At 48.2% G+C, this 18,268-nt stretch overlaps 16 non-coding genes across 16 annotated transcripts; all 16 read right to left on the minus strand.

The window, feature by feature from the left end:
* Positions 1-1,281: 1,281 nt before the first annotated feature.
* LOC148291428 (5S ribosomal RNA) lies at positions 1,282-1,400 on the minus strand. The gene has a single exon (XR_015827072.1). It is a non-coding gene; the product is annotated as a 5S ribosomal RNA (ribosomal RNA).
* A 754-nt stretch (positions 1,401-2,154) lies between these two features.
* LOC148291429 (5S ribosomal RNA) lies at positions 2,155-2,273 on the minus strand. The gene has a single exon (XR_015827627.1). It is a non-coding gene; the product is annotated as a 5S ribosomal RNA (ribosomal RNA).
* Positions 2,274-3,025: 752 nt separating this feature from the next.
* Positions 3,026-3,143, minus strand: LOC148291430 (5S ribosomal RNA). The gene has a single exon (XR_015827040.1). It is a non-coding gene; the product is annotated as a 5S ribosomal RNA (ribosomal RNA).
* A 752-nt stretch (positions 3,144-3,895) lies between these two features.
* On the minus strand, positions 3,896-4,014 carry LOC148291431 (5S ribosomal RNA). Its single transcript, XR_015827663.1, has one exon. It is a non-coding gene; the product is annotated as a 5S ribosomal RNA (ribosomal RNA).
* A 753-nt stretch (positions 4,015-4,767) lies between these two features.
* Positions 4,768-4,886, minus strand: LOC148291432 (5S ribosomal RNA). Its single transcript, XR_015827113.1, has one exon. It is a non-coding gene; the product is annotated as a 5S ribosomal RNA (ribosomal RNA).
* A 773-nt stretch (positions 4,887-5,659) lies between these two features.
* Positions 5,660-5,778, minus strand: LOC148291433 (5S ribosomal RNA). The gene has a single exon (XR_015826991.1). It is a non-coding gene; the product is annotated as a 5S ribosomal RNA (ribosomal RNA).
* Positions 5,779-6,552: 774 nt separating this feature from the next.
* On the minus strand, positions 6,553-6,671 carry LOC148291434 (5S ribosomal RNA). Its single transcript, XR_015826830.1, has one exon. It is a non-coding gene; the product is annotated as a 5S ribosomal RNA (ribosomal RNA).
* A 754-nt stretch (positions 6,672-7,425) lies between these two features.
* Positions 7,426-7,544, minus strand: LOC148291435 (5S ribosomal RNA). Its single transcript, XR_015827118.1, has one exon. It is a non-coding gene; the product is annotated as a 5S ribosomal RNA (ribosomal RNA).
* A 754-nt stretch (positions 7,545-8,298) lies between these two features.
* Positions 8,299-8,417, minus strand: LOC148291436 (5S ribosomal RNA). The gene has a single exon (XR_015827119.1). It is a non-coding gene; the product is annotated as a 5S ribosomal RNA (ribosomal RNA).
* A 753-nt stretch (positions 8,418-9,170) lies between these two features.
* Positions 9,171-9,289, minus strand: LOC148291437 (5S ribosomal RNA). Its single transcript, XR_015827027.1, has one exon. It is a non-coding gene; the product is annotated as a 5S ribosomal RNA (ribosomal RNA).
* A 753-nt stretch (positions 9,290-10,042) lies between these two features.
* LOC148291438 (5S ribosomal RNA) lies at positions 10,043-10,161 on the minus strand. The gene has a single exon (XR_015827028.1). It is a non-coding gene; the product is annotated as a 5S ribosomal RNA (ribosomal RNA).
* Positions 10,162-10,889: 728 nt separating this feature from the next.
* On the minus strand, positions 10,890-11,008 carry LOC148291439 (5S ribosomal RNA). Its single transcript, XR_015826985.1, has one exon. It is a non-coding gene; the product is annotated as a 5S ribosomal RNA (ribosomal RNA).
* Positions 11,009-11,736: 728 nt separating this feature from the next.
* Positions 11,737-11,855, minus strand: LOC148291440 (5S ribosomal RNA). Its single transcript, XR_015826874.1, has one exon. It is a non-coding gene; the product is annotated as a 5S ribosomal RNA (ribosomal RNA).
* A 753-nt stretch (positions 11,856-12,608) lies between these two features.
* LOC148291441 (5S ribosomal RNA) lies at positions 12,609-12,727 on the minus strand. Its single transcript, XR_015827121.1, has one exon. It is a non-coding gene; the product is annotated as a 5S ribosomal RNA (ribosomal RNA).
* Positions 12,728-13,481: 754 nt separating this feature from the next.
* On the minus strand, positions 13,482-13,600 carry LOC148291442 (5S ribosomal RNA). Its single transcript, XR_015826685.1, has one exon. It is a non-coding gene; the product is annotated as a 5S ribosomal RNA (ribosomal RNA).
* Positions 13,601-17,692: 4,092 nt separating this feature from the next.
* On the minus strand, positions 17,693-17,811 carry LOC148291443 (5S ribosomal RNA). Its single transcript, XR_015827122.1, has one exon. It is a non-coding gene; the product is annotated as a 5S ribosomal RNA (ribosomal RNA).
* Positions 17,812-18,268: the final 457 nt, after the last annotated feature.

Below are 18,268 nucleotides of genomic sequence, written 5' to 3' on the forward strand. Positions count from 1 at the left end.
GCGCCAAGGGGTCGTGATAAAACAAAGACATCCAGATGAATAAGATGACGGAAAGCAAACGCCCACGACAATTGAAACGTCAACAAGGCAAAAAAAGAAGGGATGCAACACGAGGACTTCCCAGGAGGTCACCCATCCTAGTACTACTCTCGCCAAAACTGACAACGTTAAGAACAACCCCAATAATTTCGGCAGTGGGCGTCGAGTCCTGCTGTTTTTTCGCTTTCGTTCGTTTGCGGTGCCCGGTTAATTGGAGACGAGCTCCACGGGGTGATGTAGGACAGATGGCGTAAGTTATTGGAGAGGAGCTGGACCGACGCGCGTGCAACGGCAAATCGGGCAAACCGCTGATCTGGGCTCCGACCTCAGAATTGGGCCCACGAACCGTCGATTCGAAGGCAACGGCGTCGCGAGTAAAACTCATTGCGCTGCCATGAGTCGTGGGCTTTTTCGGGCATCCGACGTCGTTTACTAGCCCGAAATCCAGTTTTTGAAGTTTTTGGTAACTGTATTATTTTCCTATTTTAATTCCTTCGTTAATCCTAGGCTTTCTAGGAGTATTTAATCATAGTGTGCCCCGATTGTCACGCTGCGCCAAGGGGTCGTGATAAAACAAAGACATCCAGATGAATAAGATGACGGAAAGCAAACGCCCACGACAATTGAAACATCAACAAGGCAAAAAAAGAAGGGATGCAACACGAGGACTTCCCAGGAGGTCACCCATCCTAGTACTACTCTCGCCAAAACTGACAACGTTAAGAACAACCCCAATAATTTCGGCAGTGGGCGTCGAGTCCTGTTGTTTTTTCGCTTTCGTTCGTTTGCGGTGCCCGGTTAATTGGAGACGAGCTCCACGGGGTGATGTAGGACAGATGGCGTAAGTTATTGGAGAGGAGCTGGACCGACGCGCGTGCAACGGCAAATCGGGCAAACCGCTGATCTGGGCTCCGACCTCAGAATTGGGCCCACGAACCGTCGATTCGAAGGCAACGGCGCCGCGACTAAAACTCATTGCGTTGCCATGAGTCGTGGGCTTTTTCGGGCATCCGACGTCGTTTACTAGCCCGAAATCCAGTTTTTGACGTTTTTGGTAACTGTGTTATTTTCCTATTTTAATTCCTTCGTTAATCCTAGGCTTTCTAGGAGTATTTAATCATGGTGTGCCCCGATTGTCACGCTGCGCCAAGGGGTCGTGATAAAACAAAGACATCCAGATGAATAAGATGACGGAAAGCAAACGCCCACGACAATTGAAACGTCAACAAGGCAAAAAAAGAAGGGATGCAACACGAGGACTTCCCAGGACGTCACCCATCCTAGTACTACTCTCGCCCAAACTCGCTTCACTTCGGAGTTCTGATGGGATCCGGTGCATGTGAGTTGGTATGATCGCATCCGTTAGCTTATAACGCCTAAAAGTATATAAGCCACGTTTGAGCCATGCCATATGACCATGGGTTGGCTATCCAACGCCCCCCGCATGAAATGGCATGGCCTGTCAAGCCTTGTCGTCGCCACCCCTACCACGTGTCGCGCGCAGGCCTGCCGAACTGCCGGTTCCGATCGGCTGTGGGGCCTACCTTACGATAATTGAACCAAAACAAAAAAAACAAAAAACTGACAACGTTAAGAACAACCCCAATAATTTCGGCAGTGGGCGTCGAGTCCTGCTGTTTTTTTGCTTTCGTTCGTTTGCGGTGCCCGGTTAATTGGAGACGAGCTCCACGGGGTGATGTAGGACAGATGGCGTAAGTTATTGGAGAGGAGCTGGACCGACGCGCGTGCAACGGCAAATCGGGCAAAAACCGCTGATCTGGGCTCCGACCTCAGAATTGGGCCCACGAACCGTCGATTCGAAGGCAACGGCGCCGCGAGTAAAACTCATTGCGTCGCCATGAGTCGTGGGCTTTTTCGGGCATCCGACGTCGTTTACTAGCCCGAAATCCAGTTTTTGAAGTTTTTGGTAACTGTGTTATTTTCCTATTGTAATTCCTTCGTTAATCCTAGGCTTTCTAGGAGTATTTAATCATAGTGTGCTCGGATTGTCACGCTGCGCCAAGGGGTCGTGATAAAACAAAGACATCCAGATGAATAAGATGACGGAAAGCAAACGCCCACGACAATTGAAACGTCAACAAGGCAAAAAAAGAAGGGATGCAACACGAGGACTTCCCAGGAGGTCACCCATCCTAGTACTACTCTCGCCCAGACTCGCTTAACTTCGGAGTTCTGATGGGATCCGGTGCATGTGAGTTGGTATGATCGCATCCGTTAGCTTATAACGCCTAAAAGTATATAAGCCACGTTTGAGCCATGCCATATGACCATGGGTTGGCTATCCAACGCCCCCCGCATGAAATGGCATGGCCTGTCAAGCCTTGTCGTCGCCACCCCTACCATGTGTCGCGCGCAGGCCTGCGGAACTGCCGGTTCCGATCGGCTGTGGGGCCTACCTTACGATAATTGAACCAAAACAAAAAAAACAAAAAACTGACAACGTTAAGAACAACCCCAATAATTTCGGCAGTGGGCGTCGAGTCCTGCTGTTTTTTCGCTTTCGTTCGTTTGCGGTGCCCGGTTAATTGGAGACGAGCTCCACGGGGTGATGTAGGACAGATGGCGTAAGTTATTGGAGAGGAGCTGGACCGACGCGCGTGCAACGGCAAATCGGGCAAACCGCTGATCTGGGCTCCGACCTCAGAATTGGGCCCACGAACCGTCGATTCGAAGGCAACGGCGCCGCGAGTAAAACTCATTGCGTTGCCATGAGTCGTGGGCTTTTTCGGGCATCCGACGTCGTTTACTAGCCCGAAATCCAGTTTTTGAAGTTTTTGGTAACTGTGTTATTTTCCTATTGTAATTCCTTCGTTAATCCTAGGCTTTCTAGGAGTATTTAATCATAGTGTGCCCGGATTGTCACGCTGCGCCAAGGGGTCGTGATAAAACAAAGACATCCAGATGAATAAGATGACGGAAAGCAAACGCCCACGACAATTGAAACGTCAACAAGGCAAAAAAAGAAGGGATGCAACACGAGGACTTCCCAGGAGGTCACCCATCCTAGTACTACTCTCGCCCAACTCGCTTAACTTCGGAGTTCTGATGGGATCCGGTGCATGTGAGTTGGTATGATCGCATCCGTTAGCTTATAACGCCTAAAAGTATATAAGCCACGTTTGAGCCATGCCATATGACCATGGGTTGGCTATCCAACGCCCCCCGCATGAAATGGCATGGCCTGTCAAGCCTTGTCGTCGCCACCCCTACCATGTGTCGCGCGCAGGCCTGCCGAACTGCCGGTTCCGATCGGCTGTGGGGCCTACCTTACGATAATTGAACCAAAACAAAAAAAACAAAAAACTGACAACGTTAAGAACAACCCCAATAATTTCGGCAGTGGGCGTCGAGTCCTGCTGTTTTTTCGCTTTCGTTCGTTTGCGGTGCCCGGTTAATTGGAGACGAGCTCCACGGGGTGATGTAGGACAGATGGCATAAGTTATTGGAGAGGAGCTGGACCGACGCGCGTGCAACGGCAAATCGGGCAAACCGCTGATCTGGGCTCCGACCTCAGAATTGGGCCCACGAACCGTCGATTCGAAGGCAACGGCGCCGCGACTAAAACTCATTGCGTTGCCATGAGTCGTGGGCTTTTTCGGGCATCCGACGTCGTTTACTAGCCCGAAATCCAGTTTTTGAAGTTTTTGGTAACTGTGTTATTTTCCTATTGTAATTCCTTCGTTAATCCTAGGCTTTCTAGGAGTATTTAATCATAGTGTGCCCGGATTGTCACGCTGCGCCAAGGGGTCGTGATAAAACAAAGACATCCAGATGAATAAGATGACGGAAAGCAAACGCCCACGACAATTGAAACGTCAACAAGGCAAAAAAAGAAGGGATGCAACACGAGGACTTCCCAGGAGGTCACCCATCCTAGTACTACTCTCGCCCAAACTCGCTTAACTTCGGAGTTCTAATGGGATCCGGTGCATGTGAGTTGGTATGATCGCATCCGTTAGCTTATAACGCCTAAAAGTATATAAGCCACGTTTGAGCCATGCCATATGACCATGGGTTGGCTATCCAACGCCCCCCGCATGAAATGGCATGGCCTGTCAAGCCTTGTCGTCGCCACCCCTACCATGTGTCGCGCGCAGGCCTGCCGAACTGCCAGTTCCGATCGGCTGTGGGGCCTACCTTACGATAATTGAACCAAAACAAAAAAAACAAAAAAACTGACAACGTTAAGAACAACCCCAATAATTTCGGCAGTGGGCGTCGAGTCCTGTTGTTTTTTCGCTTTCGTTCGTTTGCGGTGCCCGGTTAATTGGAGACGAGCTCCACGGGGTGATGTAGGACAGATGGCGTAAGTTATTGGAGAGGAGCTGGACCGACGCGCGTGCAACGGCAAATCGGGCAAACCGCTGATCTGGGCTCCGACCTCAGAATTGGGCCCACGAACCGTCGATTCGAAGGCAACGGCGTCGCGAGTAAAACTCATTGCGTCGCCATGAGTCGTGGGCTTTTTCGGGCATCCGACGTCGTTTACTAGCCCGAAATCCAGTTTTTGAAGTTTTTGGTAACTGTGTTATTTTCCTATTTTAATTCCTTCGTTAATCCTAGGCTTTCTAGGAGTATTTAATCATTGTGTGCCCCGATTGTCACGCTGCGCCAAGGGGTCGTGATAAAACAAAGACATCCAGATGAATAAGATGACGGAAAGCAAACGCCCACGACAATTGAAACGTCAACAAGGCAAAAAAAGAAGGGATGCAACACGAGGACTTCCCAGGAGGTCACCCATCCTAGTACTACTCTCGCCCAAACTCGCTTAACTTCGGAGTTCTGATGGGATCCGGTGCATGTGAGTTGGTATGATCGCATCCGTTAGCTTATAACGCCTAAAAGTATATAAGCCACGTTTGAGCCATGCCATATGACCATGGGTTGGCTATCCAACGCCCCCCGCATGAAATGGGATGCCGTCGCATGAAATGGCATGGCCTGTCAGGGCTTGTCGTCGCCACCCCTACCATGTGTCGCGCGCAGGCCTGCCGAACTGCCGGTTCCGATCGGCTGTGGGGCCTACCTTACGATAATTGAACCAAAACAAAAAAAACAAAAAAACTGACAACGTTAAGAACAACCCCAATAATTTCGGCAGTGGGCGTCGAGTCCTGTTATTTTTTCGCTTTCGTTCGTTTGCGGTGCCCGGTTAATTGGAGACGACCTCCACGGGGTGATGTAGGACAGATGGCGTAAGTTATTGGAGAGGAGCTGGACCGACGCGCGTGCAACGGCAAATCGGGCAAACCGCCGATCTGGGCTCCGACCTCAGAATTGGGCCCACGAACCGTCGATTCGAAGGCAACGGCGTCGCGAGTAAAACTCATTGCATTGCCATGAGTCGTGGGCTTTTTCGGGCATCCGACGTCGTTTACTAGCCCGAAATGCAGTTTTTGAAGTTTTTGGTAACTGGGTTATTTTCCTATTTTAATTCCTTCGTTAATCCTAGGCTTTCTAGGATTATTTAATCATAGTGTGCCCCAATTGTCACGCTGCGCCAAGGGGTCGTGATAAAACAAAGACATCCAGATGAATAAGATGACGGAAAGCAAACGCCCACGACAATTGAAACGTCAACAAGGCAAAAAAAGAAGGGATGCAACACGAGGACTTCCCAGGAGGTCACCCATCCTAGTACTACACTCGCCCAAACACGCTTAACTTCGGAGTTCTGATGGGATCCGGTGCATGTGAGTTGGTATGATCGCACCCGTTAGCTTATAACGCCTAAAAGTATATAAGCCACGTTTGAGCCATGCCATATGACCATGGGTTGGCTATCCAACGCCCCCCGCACGAAATGGGATGCCGTCGCATGAAATGGCATGGCCTGTCAGGGCTTGTCGTCGCCACCCCTACCATGTGTCGCGCGCAGGCCTGCCGAACTGCCGGTTCCGATCGGCTGTGGGGCCTACCTTACGATAATTGAACCAAAACAAAAAAAAACAAAAAAACTGACAACGTTAAGAACAACCCCAATAATTTCGGCAGTGGGCGTCGAGTCCTGTTGTTTTTTCGCTTTCGTTCGTTTGCGGTGCCCGGTTAATTGGAGACGAGCTCCACGGGGTGATGTAGGACAGATGGCGTAAGTTATTGGAGAGGAGCTGGACCGACGCGCGTGCAACGGCAAATCGGGCAAACCGCTGATCTGGGCTCCGACCTCAGAATTGGGCCCACGAACCGTCGATTCGAAGGCAACGGCGTCGCGAGTAAAACTCATTGCATTGCCATGAGTCGTGGGCTTTTTCGGGCATCCGACGTCGTTTACTAGACCGAAATCCAGTTTTTGAAGTTTTTGGTAACTGTGTTATTTTCCTATTTTAATTCCTTCGTTAATCCTAGGCTTTCTAGGAGTATTTAATCATAGTGTGCCCCGATTGTCACGCTGCGCCACGGGGTCGTGATAAAACAAAGACATCCAGAGGAATAACATGACGGAAAAAAAACGCCCAAGACAATTGAAACGTCAACAAGGCAAAAAAAGAAGGGATGCAACACGAGGACTTCCCAGGAGGTCACCCATCCTAGTACTACTCTCGCCCAAACTCGCTTGACTGCGGAGTTCTGATGGGATCCGGTGCATGTGAGTTGGTATGATCGCATCCGTTAGCTTATAACACCTAAAAGTATATAAGCCACGTTTGAGCCATGCCATATGACCATGGGTTGGCTATCCAACGCCCCCCGCATGAAATGGCATGGCCTGTCAGGCCTTGTCGTCGCCACCCCTACCATGTGTCGCGCGCAGGCCTGCCGAACTGCCGGTTCCGATCGGCTGTGGGGCCTACCTTACGATAATTGAACCAAAACAAAAAAAAACAAAAAAACTGACAACGTTAAGAACAACCCCAATAATTTCGGCAGTGGGCGTCGAGTCCTGTTGTTTTTTCGCTTTCGTTCGTTTGTGGTGCCCGGTTAATTGGAGACGAGCTCCACGGGGTGATGTAGGACAGATGGCTTAAGTTATTGGAGAGGAGCTGGACCGACGCGCGTGCAACGGCAAATCGGGCAAACCGCTGATCTGGGCTCCGACCTCAGAATTGGGCCCACGAACCGTCGATTCGAAGGCAACGGCGTCGCGAGTAAAACTCATTGTGTTGCCATGAGTCGTGGGCTTTTTCGGGCATCCGACGTCGTTTACTAGCCCGAAATCCAGTTTTTGAAGTTTTTGGTAACTGTGTTATTTTCCTATTTTAATTCCTTCGTTAATCCTAGGCTTTCTAGGAGTATTTAATCATAGTGTGCCCCGATTGTCACGCTGCGCCACGGGGTCGTGATAAAACAAAGACATCCAGATGCATAAGATGACGGAAAGCAAACGCCCACGACAATTGAAACGTCAACAAGGCAAAAAAAGAAGGGATGCAACACGAGGACTTCCCAGGAGGTCACCCATCCTAGTACTACTCTCGCCCAAACTCGCTTAACTTCGGAGTTCTGATGGGATCCGGTGCATGTGAGTTGGTATGATCGCATCCGTTAGCTTATAACACCTAAAAGTATATAAGCCACGTTTGAGCCATGCCATATGACCATGGGTTGGCTATCCAACGCCCCCCGCATGAAATGGCATGGCCTGTCAGGCCTTGTCGTCGCCACCCCTACCATGTGTCGCGCGCAGGCTTGCCGAACTGCCGGTTCCGATCGGCTGTGGGGCCTACCTTACGATAATTGAACCAAAACAAAAAAAAACAAAAAAACTGACAACGTTAAGAACAACCCCAATAATTTCGGCAGTGGGCGTCGAGTCCTGTTGTTTTTTCGCTTTCGTTCGTTTGCGGTGCCCGGTTAATTGGAGACGAGCTCCACGGGGTGATGTAGGACAGATGGCGTAAGTTATTGGAGAGGAGCTGGACCGACGCGCGTGCAACGGCAAATCGGGCAAACCGCTGATCTGGGCTCCGACCTCAGAATTGGGCCCACGAACCGTCGATTCGAAGGCAACGGCGTCGCGAGTAAAACTCATTGCGTTGCAATGAGTCGTGGGCTTTTTCGGGCATCCGACGTCGTTTACTAGCCCGAAATCCAGTTTTTGAAGTTTTTGGTAACTGTGTTATTTTCCTATTTTAATTCCTTCGTTAATCCTAGGCTTTCTAGGAGTATTTAATCATAGTGTGCCCCGATTGTCACGCTGCGCCACGGGGTCGTGATAAAACAAAGACATCCAGATGCATAAGATGACGGAAAGCAAACGCCCACGACAATTGAAACGTCAACAAGGCAAAAAAAGAAGGGATGCAACACGAGGACTTCCCAGGAGGTCACCCATCCTAGTACTACTCTCGCCCAAACTCGCTTAACTTCGGAGTTCTGATGGGATCCGGTGCATGTGAGTTGGTATGATCGCATCCGTTAGCTTATAACGCCTAAAAGTATATAAGCCACGTTTGAGCCATGCCATATGACCATGGGTTGGCTATCCAACGCCCCCCGCATGAAATGGCATGGCCTGTCAAGCCTTGTCGTCGCCACCCCTACCACGTGTCGCGCGCAGGCCTGCCGAACTGCCGGTTCCGATCAGCTGTGGGGCCTACCTTACGATAATTGAACCAAAACAAAAAAAACAAAAAAACTGACAACGTTAAGAACAACCCCAATAATTTCGGCAGTGGGCGTCGAGTCCTGCTGTTTTTTCGCTTTCGTTCGTTTGCGGTGCCCGGTTAATTGGAGACGAGCTCCACGGGGTGATGTAGGACAGATGGGGTAAGTTATTGGAGAGGAGCTGGACCGAACCGCGTGCAACGGCAAATCGGGCAAACCGCTGATCTGGGCTCCGACCTCAGAATTGGGCCCACGAACCGTCGATTCGAAGGCAACGGCGTCGCGAGTAAAACTCATTGCGTTGCCATGAGTCGTGGGCTTTTTCGGGCATCCGACGTCGTTTACTAGCCCGAGATCCAGTTTTTGAAGTTTTTGGTAACTGTGTTATTTTCCTATTTTAATTCCTTCGTTAATCCTAGGCTTTCTAGGAGTATTTAATCATAGTGTGCCCCGATTGTCACGCTGCGCCAAGGGGTCTTGATAAAACAAAGACATCCAGATGAATAAGATGACGGAAAGCAAACGCCCACGACAATTGAAACGTCAACAAGGCAAAAAAAGAAGGGATGCAACACGAGGACTTCCCAGGAGGTCACCGATCCTAGTACTACTCTCGCCCAAACTCGCTTAACTTCGGAGTTCTGATGGGATCCGGTGCATGTGAGTTGGTATGATCGCATCCGTTAGCTTATAACGCCTAAAAGTATATAAGCCACGTTTGAGCCATGCCATATGACCATGGGTTGGCTATCCAACGCCCCCCGCATGAAATGGCATGGCCTGTCAAGCCTTGTCGTCGCCACCCCTACCATGTGTCGCGCGCAGGCCTGCCGAACTGCCGGTTCCGATCGGCTGTGGGGCCTACCTTACGATAATTGAACCAAAACAAAAAAAATAAAAAAACTGACAACGTTAAGAACAACCCCAATAATTTCGGCAGTGGGCGTAGAGTCCTGCTGTTTTTTCGCTTTCGTTCGTTTGCGGTGCCCGGTTAATTGGAGACGAGCTCCACGGGGTGATGTAGGACAGATGGGGTAAGTTATTGGAGAGGAGCTGGACCGAACCGCGTGCAACGGCAAATCGGGCAAACCGCTGATCTGGGCTCCGACCTCAGAATTGGGCCCACGAACCGTCGATTCGAAGGCAACGGCGTCGCGAGTAAAACTCATTGCGTTGCCATGAGTCGTGGGCTTTTTCGGGCATCCGACGTCGTTTACTAGCCCGAGATCCAGTTTTTGAAGTTTTTGGTAACTGTGTTATTTTCCTATTTTAATTCCTTCGTTAATCCTAGGCTTTCTAGGAGTATTTAATCATAGTGTGCCCCGATTGTCACGCTGCGCCAAGGGGTCTTGATAAAACAAAGACATCCAGATGAATAAGATGACGGAAAGCAAACGCCCACGACAATTGAAACGTCAACAAGGCAAAAAAAGAAGGGATGCAACACGAGGACTTCCCAGGAGGTCACCGATCCTAGTACTACTCTCGCCCAAACTCGCTTAACTTCGGAGTTCTGATGGGATCCGGTGCATGTGAGTTGGTATGATCGCATCCGTTAGCTTATAACGCCTAAAAGTATATAAGCCACGTTTGAGCCATGCCATATGACCATGGGTTGGCTATCCAACGCCCCCCGCATGAAATGGCATGGCCTGTCAAGCCTTGTCGTCGCCACCCCTACCATGTGTCGCGCGCAGGCCTGCCGAACTGCCGGTTCCGATCGGCTGTGGGGCCTACCTTACGATAATTGAACCAAAACAAAAAAAATAAAAAAACTGACAACGTTAAGAACAACCCCAATAATTTCGGCAGTGGGCGTAGAGTCCTGCTGTTTTTTCGCTTTCGTTCGTTTGCGGTGCCCGGTTAATTGGAGACGAGCTCCACGGGGTGATGTAGGACAGATGGCGTAAGTTATTGGAGAGGAGCTGGACCGACGCGCGTGCAACGGCAAATCGGGCAAACCGCTGATCTGGGCTCCGACCTCAGAATTGGGCCCGCGAACCGTCGATTCGAAGGCAACGGCGTCGCGAGTAAAACTCATTGCTTTGCCATGAGTCGTGGGCTTTTTCGGGCATCCGACGTCGTTTACTAGCCCGAAATCCAGTTTTTGAAGTTTTTGGTAACTGTGTTATTTTCCTATTTTAATTCCTTCGTTAATCATAGTGTGCCCCGATTGTCACGCTGCGCCAAGGGGTCGTGATAAAACAAAGACATCCAGATGAATAAGATGACGGAAAGCAAATGCCCACGACAATTGAAACGTCAACAAGGCAAAAAAAGAAAGGATGCAACACGAGGACTTCCCAGGAGGTCACCCATCCTAGTGCTACTCTCGCCCAAACTCGCTTAACTTCGGAGTTCTGATGGGATCCGGTGCATGTGAGTTGGTATGATCGCATCCGTTAGCTTATAACGCCTAAAAGTATATAATCCACGTTTGAGCCATGCCATATGACCATGGGTTGGCTATCCAACGCCCCCCGCATGAAATGGCATGGCCTGTCAAGCCTTGTCGTCGCCACCCCTACCACGTGTCGCGCGCAGGCCTGCCGAACTGCCGGTTCCGATCGGCTGTGGGGCCTACCTTACGATAATTGAACCAAAACAAAAAAAACAAAAAAACTGACAACGTTAAGAACAACCCCAATAATTTCGGCAGTGGGCGTCGAGTCCTGCTGTTTTTTCGCTTTCGTTCGTTTGCGGTGCCCGGTTAATTGGAGACGAGCTCCACGGGGTGATGTAGGACAGATGGTGTAAGTTATTAAAGAGGAGCTGGACCGACGCGGGTGCAACGGCAAATCGGGCAAACCGCTGATCTGGGCTCCGACCTCAGAATTGGGCCCACGAACCGTCGATTCGAAGGCAACGGCGTCGCGAGTAAAACTCATTGCGTTGCCATGAGTCGTGGGCTTTTTCGGGCATCCGACGTCGTTTACTAGCCCGAGATCCAGTTTTTGAAGTTTTTGGTAACTGTGTTATTTTCCTATTTTAATTCCTTCGTTAATCATAGTGTGCCCCGATTGTCACGCTGCGCCAAGGGGTCGTGATAAAACAAAGACATCCAGATGAATAAGATGACGGAAAGCAAACGCCCACGACAATTGAAACGTCAACAAGGCAAAAAAAGAAGGGATGCAACACGAGGACTTCCCAGGAGGTCACCCATCCTAGTACTACTCTCGCCCAAACTCGCTTAACTTCGGAGTTCTGATGGGATCCGGTGCATGTGAGTTGGTATGATCGCGTCCGTTAGCTTATAACGCCTGAAAGTATATAAGCCACGTTTGAGCCATGCCATATGACCATGGGTTGGCTATCCAACGCCCCCCGCATGAAATGGCATGGCCTATCAAGCCTTGTCTTCGCCACCCCTACCATGTGTCGCGCGCAGGCCTGCCGAACTGCCGGTTCCGATCGGCTGTGGGGCCTACCTTACGATAATTGAACCAAAACAAAAAAAACAAAAAAACTGACAACGTTAAGAACAACCCCAATAATTTCGGCAGTGGGCGTCGAGTCCTGTTGTTTTTTCGCTTTCGTTCGTTTGCGGTGCCCGGTTAATTGGAGACGAGCTCCACGGGGTGATGTAGGACAGATGGCGTAAGTTATTGGAGAGGAGCTGGACCGACGCGCGTGCAACGGCAAATCGGGCAAACCGCTGATCTGGGCTCCGACCTCAGAATTGGGCCCACGAACCGTCGATTCGAAGGCAACGGCGTCGCGAGTAAAAGTCATTGCGTTGCCACGGGTCGTGGGCTTTTTCGGGCATCCGACGTCGTTTACTAGCCCGAAATCCAGTTTTTGAAGTTTTTGGTAACTGTGTTATTTTCCTATTTTAATTCCTTCGTTAATCCTAGGATTTCTGGGAGTATTTAATCATAGTGTGCCCCGATTGTCACGCTGCGCCACGGGGTCGTGATAAAACAAAGACATCCAGATGAATAAGATGACGGAAAGCAAACGCCCACGACAATTGAAACGTCAACAAGGCAAAAAAAGAAGGGATGCAACACGAGGACTTCCCAGGAGGTCACCCATCCTAGTACTACTCTCGCCCAAACTCGCTTAACTTCGGAGTTCTGATGGGATCCGGTGCATGTGAGTTGGTATGATCGCATCCGTCTGCTTATAACGCCTAAAAGTATATAAGCCACGTTTGAGCCATGCCATATGACCATGGGTTGGCTATCCAACGCCCCCCGCATGAAATGGCATGGCCTGTCATGCCTTGTCGTCGCCACCCCTACCATGTGTCGCGCGCAGGCCTGCCGAACTGCCGGTTCCGATCGGCTGTGGGGCCTACCTTACGATGATTGAACCAAAACAAAAAAAAACAAAAAAACTGACAACGTTAAGAACAACCCCAATAATTTCGGCAGTGGGCGTCGAGTCCTGTTGTTTTTTCGCTTTCGTTCGTTTGCGGTGCCCGATTAATTGGAGACGAGCTCCACGGGGTGATGTAGGACAGATGGCGTAAGTTATTGGAGAGGAGCTGGACCGACGCGCGTGCAACGGCAAATCGGGCAAACCGCTGATCTGGGCTCCGACCTCAGAATTGGGCCCACGAACCGTCGATTCGAAGGCAACGGCGTCGCGAGTAAAACTCATTGCATTGCCATGAGTCGTGGACTTTTTCGGGCATCCGACGTCGTTTACTCGCCCGAAATCCAGTTTTTGAAGTTTTTGGTAACTGTGTTATTTTCCTATTTTAATTCCTTCGTTAATCCTAGGCTTTCTAGGAGTATTTAATCATAGTGTGCCCCGATTGTCACGCTGCGCCACGGGGTCGTGATAAAACAAAGACATCCAGATGAATAAGATGACGGAAAGCAAACGCCCACGACAATTGAAACGTCAACAAGGCAAAAAAAGAAGGGATGCAACACGAGGACTTCCCAGGAGGTCACCCATCCTAGTACTACTCTCGCCCAAACTCGCTTAACTTCGGAGTTCTAATGGGATCCGGTGCATGTGAGTTGGTATGATTGCATCCGTTAGCTTATAACGCCTAAAAGTATATAAGCCACGTTTGAGCCATGCCATATGACCATGGGTTGGCTATCCAACGCCCCCCGCATGAAATGGCATGGCCTGTCAGGCCTTGTCGTCGCCACCCCTACCATATGTCGCGCGCAGGCCTGCCGAACTGCCGGTTCCGATCGGCTGTGGGGCCTACCTTACGATAATTGAACCAAAACAAAAAAAAAACAAAAAAACTGACAACGTTAAGAACAACCCCAATAATTTCGGCAGTATGGCGTCGAGTCCTGTTGTTTTTTCGCTTTCGTTCGTTTGCGGTGCCCGGTTAATTGGAGACGAGCTCCACGGGGTGATGTAGGACAGATGGCGTAAGTTATTGGAGAGGAGCTGGACCGACGCGCGTGCAACGGCAAATCGGGCAAACCGCTGATCTGGGCTCCGACCTCAGAATTGGGCCCACGAACCGTCGATTCGAAGGCAACGGCGTCGCGAGTAAAACTCATTGCGTTGCCCATATGCTTTCTTTTCACCCTACCCATATGTGTGTTCCATTAGCCCTCTTGAAGCCAAACACTCAAAGCCTTTTCTTTTATCACCCTCATCATTTTCCCTACCTTTGTATCTCAATCTGAGATACTTAACCTCTTGTAGCCATACCCTATAACTTAGAAATATACCAAGGTGTGCCAAGATAAAGTTTGATGCAAGGAAGTTGCTGCCGTGTACCTAAATGAAATTTGGTGTGAATCTGGGCAATGAAGTTAATGAAGATGCAGATCAAATCAACGAAGATGAAAGTGTTTCGATTTGATCTAAGTGTGAAAAATAAAGTCCATGCCAGGTGATACCATGAAGTTTGCTGCCATGCCAATCTAAATCAATGATGCCTTGCAGATTAATGAAGCATGCAACCTTGGTATGTTCTTAAGTTATTTGTTTTTCCTTCCAATTCTTCCATTTCCCCTAAACCTTAGCCTTTCATTACAACATTGTGAAAGACCTAGCTGATCTTTGAGGATGTATTCATGGGTGCTGGTAAGTATGTGTGTATCTCTATTCTTAGTATTTAATTCCTTTCATGAGATCTAACCAAATTTGTGCTTCTATTTCATACACTCACTTATGCTTTCTTGAGAGAATTAAAACATAGGTTCTGAGTGATTGAGTGTTATCTGTGAGAATTAGAGTCGAAGCATGTTCTCTATTCAAGGTTTGAGTGTGCTTGCTTTGAAACTGTGTGCCTTTGAGCTATAGCTTCCACTTGTACACACTGATTGATGACCTATCTTGGCAACTCTATGGTGTTGAAGGTATGACTAAAACTTTCTTTCATTTTCATTAGTTGATTTCAAAGTTGTTTTTCTAACCATTTTGTTTTGTAGAGTTAGAAAAACGTTTGTGGGTATCGTATCTGTTAAACCCTCAGGAGACACAACTCCTCCTACTAGGGATGCCTAGAGGTTTAAAGGCTTGTTGCATACGCTCAATGCAATCGAGTTACCTACGAAAGTGGTCTAGTTAACTTCTTGTTTTGTTTTTATCTTTGTTTCTCTTTTGTTTTGCTCGAGGACTAGCAAAATCTAAGTTTGGGGGTGTGTTAAGCTCATAATTTCATACATATACATGCCCAATTTACTTACTTCTTTTGCTTAGTTTCTTATAATTTTGAGTTATTTGCCTCCCTTTGTGTGTTTTGTAGGCCAAAAGAGCAAGAGAGCATAATTCATGCAATTCATGCATGTTAAGGCCTAATTTGGATGAAGAGAAGAAGAGCTTAAAGACAAACTCATTTTGGCTACAGCCCCCTGCCAGTCCAGTTCCGTAGGTCATATTGCAAGCTTCGTTTCAGCAACCTACATAGCTCGGATGAGGCAACAGTCTTCATGAAAGTTGTTCCAATGGGTGTGTACTATAACATATCCAAAATTCAGCCCCATTGGATAAATCTGGAGTCCGTCACCTAGCAAACACAGAACCATGCTCAGGATGGATTTTGCCAGCGAGCAAACTGAGTTAGCAATTTGTTTCGGCCTTAACTTCCTCCTCCGAGCTTGGATTGGGCCAATACTTGTGTGGTTGGATCATACACATTCTGAACTTCACAATGGACATCTTTAAGTCTTCATTTGATTCAGCCTAGCCCAAGTTGTAAGCCCTTGAAGTTGCTGGTCATGCTGACCTCAGGATGAGCTGGTTGGAAGCTTGGTCATGGTGAGCTAGGCATGAGCTATTGTAGCTGGTTGGAGGCTTGGTCATGGTGACATGAAGATGAGCTAGGGCTGCTGGTGGGATTTATTGCTGAAGTGCATCAACCAATTCAGATTTTATAATGCAAGTGTTGTATGCATTAGTGAAGTGCATCAACCAATTCATCTTTTATAATGCAAGTGTTGTATGCATTAGCCATATTGAATTCAGATTTATCACTCCCCTCTACCTATAAATACCACATCCATTCCACATTCAAGACACAACAAATCCTGAGATTCACAACCCCCACAATTCACTCCAACCATCCTCAAACACTCTCACAATCCCCTCCAGCAAACTTCTATTCCATTTCCCTACGAATTTCATCTTCCTTAGCCATCACCACTCACTCAAACTCATCCCAAATCACCTCCATATCCTTCATACATCTTTCTAGAAGTGGGGAAGCTCTTGGAGAAGCATTAGAAGTGGAGAAGCACTTGGAGAAGCCTTGGACACCACAAGAACTTCAGAAAAAGGGTTTTTCTACTCTTATTGCATTCATTATGTTTTCTCATTTCTGTTCAAGTCTCTTTTCCATTATGAGTAGCTAAATCCATAACTAGGGCTTCGATGTAACCTAACATGAATATTCTGGGTTTATAAGTTTGGAGTTTCAAGTTTGATTCATGATTCATGTTCTTATTCATTATGCTTATAAGTTAACATGCTTGTTTGAATGATTGATCACCATTAGAACTTGTTTGTTAACTATCTTGGTTTGAATTAAGAGTATACACCATGCTTTAATTCGAATTGAACTATGAATAGGAAGAGTATGTATGGACATTCGACAACAGGGATTAGATACATACTTGGTTGTTTAAAATGTTCTTCTATGCTTAATGGGTTCCTAATGCTTAATTTTAGGTTAGACAACAAATGATCAAATTAGGGAATTAGGAACACAAGGTTAGGACCAAACACCATGGCCTAATCATACTTTAGCTAGAATCAATCTTTGAATCTGAATTAGACTTGTTACTTGAATCTTTATAACCCAGAATTGAATTGTTATGGTGAATCGAATGCCCTAGTCTCCAAACCTGTGTTTTAACTTTCAAAACCACCCTTTGTTACTTTTGTTTACTTGCTTTCCGTTGCAATTTCAGTTTGTTCATTTCTTTCTATAATCACAAGCATTCTCACTTCAAAGTTCATTTTAATCTTGCTGCATTTGTTTTCAAACTCACTCTTGCTTTAAATTCTGTTTTAGATTTAACTTCCTAACTTCTTGAATTTGGTAATCTAAAGTACATAACTAATTTGAACTTCTCAGTCTTCGTGGGTACGACCTCGTACTTGTCTTGCTATACTACTAATTGCCCCGTACAATTGCGAGTTAACATATTATTAACAACAGGCGTCGAGTCCTGTTGTTTTTTCGCTTTCGTTCGTTTGCGGTGCCCGGTTAATTGGAGACGAGCTCCACGGGGTGATGTAGGACAGATGGCGTAAGTTATTGGAGAGGAGCTGGACCGACGCGCGTGCAACGGCAAATCGGGCAAACCGCTGATCTGGGCTCCGACCTCAGAATTGGGCCCACGAACCGTCGATTCGGAGGCAACGGCGTCGCGAGTAAAACTCATTGCGTTGCCATGAGTCGTGGGCTTTTTCGGGCATCCGACGTCGTTTACTAGCCCGAAATCCAGTTTTTGAAGTTTTTGGTAACTGTGTTATTTTCCTATTTTAATTCCTTCGTTAATCCTAGGCTTTCTAGGAGTATTTAATCATAGTGTGCCCCGATTGTCACGCTGCGCCACGGGGTCGTGATAAAACAAAGACATCCAGATGAATAAGATGACGGAAAGCAAACGCCCACGACAATTGAAACGTCAACAAGGCAAAAAAAGAAGGGATGCAACACGAGGACTTCCCAGGAGGTCACCCATCCTAGTACTACTCTCGCCCAAACTCGCTTAACTTCGGAGTTCTGATGGGATCCGGTGCATGTGAGTTGGTATGATCGCATCCGTTAGCTTATAACACCTAAAAGTATATAAGCCACGTTTGAGCCATGCCATATGACCATGGGTTGGCTATCCAACGCCCCCCGCATGAAATGGCATGGCCTGTCAGGCCTTGTCGTCGCCACCCCTACCATGTGTCGCGCGCAGGCCTGCCGAACTGCCGGTTCCGATCGGCTGTGGGGCCTACCTTACGATAATTGAACCAAAACAAAAAAAAACAAAAAAACTGACAACGTTAAGAACAACCCCAATAATTTCGGCAGTGGGCGTCGAGTCCTGTTGTTTTTTCGCTTTCGTTCGTTTGCGGTGCCCGGTTAATTGGAGACGAGCTCCACGGGGTGATGTAGGACAGATGGCGTAAGTTATTGGAGAGGAGCTGGACCGACGCGCGTGCAACGGCAAATCGGGCAAACCGCTGATCTGGGCTCCGACCTCAGAATTGGGCCCACGAACCGTCGATT

This window comes from Prunus avium, chromosome 8 (assembly GCF_965620075.1).
Source record: "Prunus avium chromosome 8, drPruAviu1.hap1.1, whole genome shotgun sequence".
NCBI lineage: Eukaryota > Viridiplantae > Streptophyta > Magnoliopsida > Rosales > Rosaceae > Prunus > Prunus avium.